Consider the following 8901-nt stretch of genomic DNA (forward strand, 5'->3'; position numbering starts at 1 on the left):
CGCACGTGTGTGTGCGCGACTGTGAGTGATTCCTGGTCCAGATCCTCCCCCGGAATATCTGGACAAAGTGGCTGTGAAGAGGGAACCATGGGCTTCCCTGCTAAGGCGACTCGACCCTGTATCCTGGAAGAGGATGGATGGCTGTTCTGTTTTTCAGAACACACCACAGAAAAACATTCTAAGCTTTTGACATAGGAGCTATCTGGAAATTCAGAAACCACAATGGAAGTGTAGAAGACACTAATAAAGAGGAGACTGACTGGTTTTGCGCTTGTTTTGAATATGTTTGCACAATATGCTTAAGAGGGAGGAGCTGCTGGCATTTACAGCTTCGGTAATGATTACTGCTCACCGAGGGTGAGGCCCTGACAAGAGTCAGCAGCTTTGCCTAGGGTGCCAACCTTGTGCATCAGAGAGCAAAGCACTCCCTCACGTGTGTGTGTGTGTGTGTGTGCACGCACACACGCAGGCACACACGATGGTGGTCGCTCGACAGGTTTGCTGAGTGGGAAGCTTTGTTGACCTTCTGCTTTCCGTTTGCAGCTCGACGTCTGCTGTCATTAGCTGACCTGGCGGGCACAATGGATTAATGACGGCTCACTGGACTGACCTGGATCATGACTTCATCCGATAATCAAATAAAAGCTGTTTGCTTTTTCACAAATTAGCATAATGCCAAATATGAATGAAAATGACAGGAGATCTCTTCCGATTTGATTTAATTTTAAATTGCGCATTCTTTTGGAGCGTTGGATAATGAAGATCCCGCTGTGCCAAAAGCAATCAGCTAAAGAGAAGATGATCCTGGTAGCTGTAATTTGTGTATTCAACATATTAACTCATTTGCTCCCAATAACGTGCAAATACGTTTTTTTTATGTTTTAAGTGTCCCAAAGACGTATTTATACGTTTTTCTTGTTCTTTTTTTTTTTTTATGCTAGAGCATACAGAAAGCTTTGATGCAGCCTCTCAACTGCAAAGAACGGTTGCAGAAATGGTAGTTATTACACAAACGGCCAGCAGGTAGCAGCAGAGCAAAGGAGATCAACCAGGGCCATGTAGAAAAAAAGCTCAATTACTTACAATTTTAAATAGATTTGTGAACACTGATGAAACTTAGCTCTCTTCTAATGCTAAATGCTGCAAAAGGGAAACAGACAGAAACATACTTTTTTTTGATAGGTTCCATGCTTTTATAGCAATAGAACATAATATTCTGTGGGCCTTGCAAAATCAGTCAAAATCGAGTAAAACAGCCGGGATTGCTTCTGTGAAAATGGCTGGGAGTGAATGAGTTAAGGTAAAAGGACTTTCAATTCAACAGGAAGCTGCACCATCAAAATGAAAGACACATTTCCCACTGAAACATTTGCATGATTGTGACTTATTAAAAATGTCCCAAGATTTAACAACAAATGACAAAATAAGACAAAAGTAAACTACTCTATTATTTTTGACTTCCCATCCAGCAAAAACATTCTCAGTCATGTCAAGATAAAGCACCCAGATCCTTCTTACAAACAAGAGTGTCGAGGTCTTTTAAACCGCCTGCTAATCGTCACTCTCGTCTAATTTACTACCCTACTGACGTCAAAGGCCAGGTCTCCGTTACAGATCCCTGAGAACTCCCAGATTCCCGAGCCTCGGATGCAAGACTCAGACCGACCTTGTGCTTCCTGTTGAAGTCCAACATAATAGGAGCGTGCATTGAGACACAGCGTGAGCTTTGTGACAAGAAACTTGGCCTCCTCAGGGGACCTGGCTGTAAATATCACCGTTTTTATTGTTGTTGAGGTAGATGATCTGCTCTTTGGGAAGGAATGCACAGTGATGTGTGTGTGGGGGGGCTCAATCACCACAGATTGCAGAGGTAGGGGGGATCCGGGTGACCTGGCTCGGGAGAGGCTATGGATTAAGAGTCACATGCATAGAGTGGAAGGTAGAAAGGAAGCGTTGGTTTGTCTTTCTCTCCTCTCACGTCTACATGTTTGCATTCCACAGCACATCTGACGTACAATGTTCAGTACATGAGGGTTGCCTTTATCCGTTGTTTCACAGAAAGACACCCTTTTTCATTTCTCCACCACTATGCATGCCATTTTATTGTTTTTTTCTTTTCTTGTCTTACATTCAAATGGTTTAAAAAACAAAACAAAAAAAATAACCTATAGAGCTTTAACAAGGACAGGGCGAGAAAAAAATATCATGTTGCAATTATTGGAACCATCACTATTGTAGTAAATCTATATTAGAAGTGAGTTCAGCACGAAGGGGAATTCATGATTGAGAACAAGCAAGTTGGTAGTAATGAATGCATGGAGAAAAAAAAAAAAAAAACGAAGAAAAAAACTTAACAAAATATATATTTGAGTTCTTGAAAAAGGAAAATCACCTTTTAGAGCACACAGAGAAACACATAAAGGCGGAAGTTGACTCTAAAATTCAACATGCTAAGCGTCATTGTGTAAATACATGTTTTTGTTGTTCATGCATGATTGATTCATGATGATAAATTATTCCCTAGCAGTAGTAGCAGACTCGTATTCATCCACAGCTTTTATTTGAATTATTGTTCATGCATTTTTGGCGTATTTAATTATGCACCATGACTTAGCATTGTGTTTAAAATCAGTTATATACATTTCTGGCCAGACAGCTTTCACCAGTATGAGCAGAAGTCGAAATTAAACACCTATTCACCTAAAATAATTCTGATATTAAAATCTTAAATAGAAACGTTTGCATTATGTGACCAAAGTTCCACCAGTGCTATCAGCAACAGATGGAAATCCCGGTAAACTCTGCAATGACACGTTGGGACATGGCAAGCTCCCTAATGGGGCCCCCTACTGGTTAGGCCTTTTTGAATGGGCTCCACAGTTCACCTTTGCCTGAGGGCCCCAGGGGGTCTAGAAAAGCCCCTGGTTCGATTCAACAAAATATTAAAAATGGTTAGCTCGCTTTTTACAAATCATTACGTCGTGTTAGGACACATAGCCTACATGATGTAATCATTTAACTTCTCAGCACAGTGACACTGCAGCTTTCCTGACTTTTTGCCTGATTCCAAATCATTCTGTTTTCTATCTTTGTGCAAGGCTTTGGTTATCGTTTAATCACGCAGTAATCAAGAAAGGATTTTTACGTGCCTGCACACGTAGAATTATGTATACAACTGTACCTAAGTCCACCTCTTCCAACTATGCTGATGCCAAATGTAGAAAACGAGCATATTCTAGTCAAGCCTTTTTACTACAATGCATTTCTATTATTTTCAACAACCATTTCTTTTTAAAACTTTTTTTCAGATACAATTTTTATTTAGCTTTAATGTGCAATACATTTTAATTGATTGAATGATATTTTAGTGGGCACACAAACTCAGAAGGACGAAAATACAATACATGTGTTTATATAAAACAGTTTTGTTTTCTCTGTTTCTCTTTCAATGTTTTGAACTTTAGTCAAAGAGGTTGTAGTGGTTTATTGTTACTCAGTGACAGTGCGAATGTGACTGTAAAAGATTGTCTCTCAGTAATTGATTGGCAACCAGTGTGTAGTCTTCTGGCATAGGCTCCATCTCCCTGTGACTCTGAATTGCATTGGTATTAGAGGTGTGCAAAATTTCCGATTCTTAGATTATTCACGATTCGGCCGTGGAACAATCGAGAACGATTCACAAAAGTCCAAATTCCGATTATATAAATATGCCAAGGAAACGAAACTAAAAGTGGACCGGAGCGGAAAGTACGCGGAACTGAAACGCAGTAGCGCGCGCGGTCTTCGGGACGCTTAATGGGACGGACCGAGAGTACACATCCACCACTCACGCGTCGACATTCAAAACAACAACAAGCATGGCTGAGCTGACCAACCCACCTCTTCGTCCGATCAGACCTGCTCCGAAAAGGCAAACAACTTCAGGCGGAAGTATCAGCTAGCTGGCTGCAGTGCGTCGGTTAGCGTTCTACAGGGCGCCGCGCAGTGATACGAACGAACGAACAGAAAAGTAGTGGCTGGCGGTAATGGCGTCTGACTTTATTCAGAAAAGAGTATTGTGGTGGAAATGTATCACGCTTTTGAAAACAAATAGTTTTTTTTAGAAGAAAAACGCTTTATTTCCGAGACCCCAGCCAGCTTGCTGGACTATTTTCCTCTCGTCCAACGTCGAACATGAACGCGTGTCACCGAACGCTGTCAGAAAGAAGTCAGTGCTGATCGCACACACGGGAGGTGAGGATCAAATTGAGATTCATGTTAAAAAAGCCGAACGATCCCTTTAATGTTTACACGTTCATGTTTTCACAAGTTAAAAAGCAGAAAAGCACTTGAGGGTTTTTTTTTTTTGTACCTCTGAGAAACTTTAATGTTTACATGTTCATCTTTACACAACTTAAAAAGCAGGAAAGCACTTTTTTTTTTTTTTAGGCATTTGTATTGAAGTAGTAGTTCACATTGTCTTTCATTTATATCTCAGTGCACTTTTGAGTGGATAAAAATAATATATTTTTGCTCAATGCTATGTTTTATTCTGTTGAAGACTGAATATACTTAAAAGCTGTTGTTACAGAATGAGGACTTGAGTATTTTATTTACTGTTTTGAACTGTTAACTTGATACTGAAATAGTAGTTTATTTAGGCCTGAGAGGACTTTTGTACTATTTTTGTAACTAATGTACGAAACATTAAAAGCACCAAAATACATTGTTTTTTTTCTGCTGCCTGGGGGGAAATCAATAATCGTTTTATAATCGAATCGTAGCCTCTGAATCGTAATCGCAATCGAATCGTGAGGTGCCCCAAGATTCCCACCTCTAATTGGTATAGAACCTGGATGAATGGTAATTAAATAAAAATGCATACAAATAATTAAATAAATCTTCTCTAGGGTGATGCAGATGGTACCGGAAAATCAACGTTAGAAATTACACTGTGATTTTCCACTAATGTTTTTAATGTGGAAACATTAAGCATGAAGAGGCAGCCTCTGCAGTGCTTGTCCATTTTTATTTTATTTTTTTTTAGAGGGGAAATATCCCCGTCTTCTGCCTCAGTGGTTCATTTCTCTCTCGTGTTGTTTGTGGCGGCGCAATGGAGCGTCACTTACCAGCCCCGTCACAGATTCCACATTACACTATTCAGCTGTGGCTATACAAATGGCATCACTGTGCTCTAAATTACTTTCTCTGTTTTCACTGTTAAATAATGGTCTTAGAAATAAAGTTGATGGCAGTAACAGAGAGCCTGCTGATGGACCTTTTTTGTGTGTTTAGTGCAAAGTGTTTCAGCAGCTCACCATGACATTTGGTCTTGGGTTAATCGACACACTGAGAGAGATACAGTATGTTGTCTTAATGGAAATGAAAGCAACTTGAGGGATGATGTTACTGATTGATTCTTTCATGTGTGATGTTTTTTAAAGGGCCGAATGTGGTCATTATTTCCACCCACTGGTGTCTCTTGTTGCATCTTTATTGGATGGGAAGTGAAGTGAAGGAGTTGGCGCACTTGTGTTGACTTTAAAGGACAGAAACAACAGGAGGGAAAAAAAAGACATCAATCAGTGCAAGTATGTGTTTGTCACATTTTCATCATGTCATCAAAATTTAAGAGGCAAGATTGTACGCCACTGCTTCCCTTTTATTTTCTTTTATGATGTTGAGTTGGTGCTGTAAATAGGGTGAAGGGATGTTTGATTTGGGAACATTCATTGTGGATTGTTGAATGTACAGGCTCAGTTATTGATGCAACACTTTTTTGTTTTTTTATTTTTATAGCACAATGGGTTCTCTTGATTGATTGTGTTTGCTGTGACACAGAGGATCATGTACTATGAGGCACAGTTGGATATAAACGCACACTGAGTGCACCACACACACACCCCCACGCACACACATAAGCATACAATAAGAACATGCCTCCGTAATGATGACAGCCCTACGACAGTAATGAACAACATTGAGTCTTTTATGGCGAAGAAATTGGCCCTTGCTCAGTCAAAACAATTAATATTCATGGACGGCTGGAGGTAGAATAATAGCGGAGAGTCTCAACAGAGCCCCAGTGGGTTTTTAGCGATAAAGGACTGAATGCAGCAGAGGGTTTTCTGGATGTGCTTATTTCACAGCAGAACTTGGCTCTGTATGAGAAAACCAAAGCCGGGGTGGTCTGATCTGGTCCCATTTTCTAAAAGCGATGATCAAAACAAAAGAACAAGATCAATGTTTAGTTTATTTGTCCACTATTGGGCAAGACTGCAGCCTAACCAGATTCAAGTGAATTCTTTTGGCGTGTGACTTTTGTGTTGTTCCTTGCCGATCAGAGGCACATTCTGCTCATTGTGATGAGCTTGCGTATTTCTTTTGTTATTTACTCAATGAAAATGGAGGAAAACAGTCAAAGTCACAACTTCCTTTTGGCTATGATTTCGGAATCTTGAGTGTGTGCATATCTACGAATCCATCTATCTATTTTCTTGACTGCTTATTCCTCACAAGGGTCGCGGGGGGTGCTGGAGCCTATCCCAGCTGGCTTTGGGCAGTAGGCGAGGTACACGCTGAACTGGTTGCCAGCCAATCACAGGGCACACAGAGACTAACAACCATCCACACTCAGAAGCACACATAGGGACAATTCGGAGCACCCGATTAACCTGCCATGCATGTCTTTGGAATGTGGGAGGAGACCGGAGTACCCGGAGAAGACCCACACAGGCAAGGGGAGAACATACAAACTCCAACCAGGAAGGCCGGAGCCTGGACTCGAACCCAAGACCTCAGAACTGGGAGGCGGACGTGCTAACCAGTCACCCACCGTGCCGCCCCACATATCTACAAATCTTCACCATAAATTTTTACAAGGCCCCAAAAAATGAAAAAGCAATCAATTGTGACATAAATAGGTGTATCAGAAGGATTCATAATATCATTGTGGGATTTATTGTGGGGCTTTATCAAGTGAACATAGAAAAACTTATAAAATATAAATAGATTTGCTCAATGTATCCACTGCAATCTTGACAGAATTATAGCGATGTCACTAACTTTGTTTTTCCACAGAGCCACCCTGTCAGTAGGTATGTGGGTGTGTTTCTACCTGTCAAATATCACACTTCATGGTGCGTCACAGCGGATACTTTACCACTAATATTATAACACCCAGCCACCGCTTGATTATTTGTGGGCACATCATGTTGTTTGAGGATTTGTGCCCAGCTCGCATCTAATAGCAGATTATTCATGAACTCCAATTGGAGGGAATTACTGTGAAGCGAGTGACTGTAATTACATCGTAAATCAAACATACCTTAGGTGGGTGGCTAAGATATGAAATTCAAATGACAATAACATAACTTTATTTAGTCTTTCTCTGTTCTCTGCACAATGGTAAATTTTTAATCCATTTTGCCCAACGCATGCAATTTTGTCGTAATTCAGTAATTCTAATAGAAGGCATTTTATATTGAACCGAGCATTTTTTATGTATTATAGATTAATAATGATGCCATATACAGTACAACTCCTTGAGCAAAAAGCATGCAAGCGTCATTAAGAAAGTAAAAGCATTTGATTGTATTTTCATTCATTGAGGCGGGACTTCGTCAAAACCATGTGATGTCACGTAATTTTATAAATATAGACTGTGTATTTTTACAATTGATAACATGTCCTCTTTGAGATTTTACCCTCAATATTCTCGTCTCCTTCACATCACCTCTTCTCACAGTGTGATTGCAGAAGATGTCCATCCCAGCATGGTTTGTCATAGCTCACTCCATCCAATTTTCCTCCGCCTCTCCCCCCCTACCCGCTCATTGTTTTGAGGGAGAGACGCACTGACTGAGGTAGACTGTTCATTTCTCAACAACTGCAGCTGGCTCCATGCGGTGCCGAGTCGTGTCCTCCACCACTCAATTATTCCCCTTTCAAAAAGACGTACAGATGGGCAGGATGCATATGGGCTTTGCGCTTGCATGCACACAAACATACACACGTAAATGCGCAGATACAGACATACTAACCGGATGCTCTTTCCTCCTCCAAAGACCGGAGGTGAGAAACAAAACTACCATCTCTGACATTTTCATTCAAACAAAATCATCTTTGTCTGCGGCGTCTTTCTCAATGTTCCGCCATATTCCTCGTTCTTTCAAACTGAAGCCCCCCGTCCTCCCATCAGGCCCCATCAGGGGTGGTTAATGAGAGCTCCGCACAAACTGGCTTACCTGCCTCCTTTTCTGTCTGTACTCACCACAGAGTGCCTCAAGTCTGACAATGGCTCACTTAGGCTATCGAAAAGTGCGAGAGGAGGCCAGAAAATAAAATGCAGCCATCTTGTACACACAACTGCACTTTCCAGGTGACTTTCTATAACTGTGCCTACAATGTAGTCTTACAGTATAATGAAGAATTGATTATTCTGCTTTATGGCATTCACTCCATCTTTTTTTTTTTTTTTTAAACAGTTTGAAGTTCCTAACCTGCGATTGGCTGGTGACCAATTCCGGGTGTACCCTGCCTACTGCCCATAGCCAGCTGAGATAGGCTCCAGCACCCCCCGTGACCCTTGTGAGGAGTAAGCGGTTCAGAAAATGGATGGCTGGATGGAGTTTCTAATATTGACATCTAATAAACATGCCTGGAGATTCCACAGCGAAGGAAGCAAATTCTTTCATCTGGCAAGTAGCCAAAATGAAGTGGAAAAGTGGATTGGTGAAAATGTATCTTTTCTGGCTCCACATATTTTATGATCTACCTAAATCCTAAACTCAACCATTTACAAACCAACTTTAAACCAAGTGAACTAAATCCTGACTTCATTTTATCTTCCACTTGTTAACTTGGCTGTAATCTGAATCCCAAGAAGTAGAACAAGTCAGACTCTGCATGTGAGATACTTTA

General features: G+C 40.9%; 1 long non-coding RNA gene across 1 annotated transcript; it reads left to right on the forward strand.

The window, feature by feature from the left end:
* Positions 1 to 5492: 5492 nt before the first annotated feature.
* Positions 5493 to 8612, forward strand: LOC144016637 (uncharacterized). Its single transcript, XR_013282944.1, has 3 exons — positions 5493 to 5570; positions 8257 to 8359; positions 8466 to 8612. It is a non-coding gene; the product is annotated as an uncharacterized LOC144016637 (long non-coding RNA).
* Positions 8613 to 8901: the final 289 nt, after the last annotated feature.

The sequence above is a fragment of the Festucalex cinctus genome, chromosome 3 (genome assembly GCF_051991245.1).
Source record: "Festucalex cinctus isolate MCC-2025b chromosome 3, RoL_Fcin_1.0, whole genome shotgun sequence".
NCBI classification, from domain to species: Eukaryota; Metazoa; Chordata; class Actinopteri; order Syngnathiformes; family Syngnathidae; genus Festucalex; species Festucalex cinctus.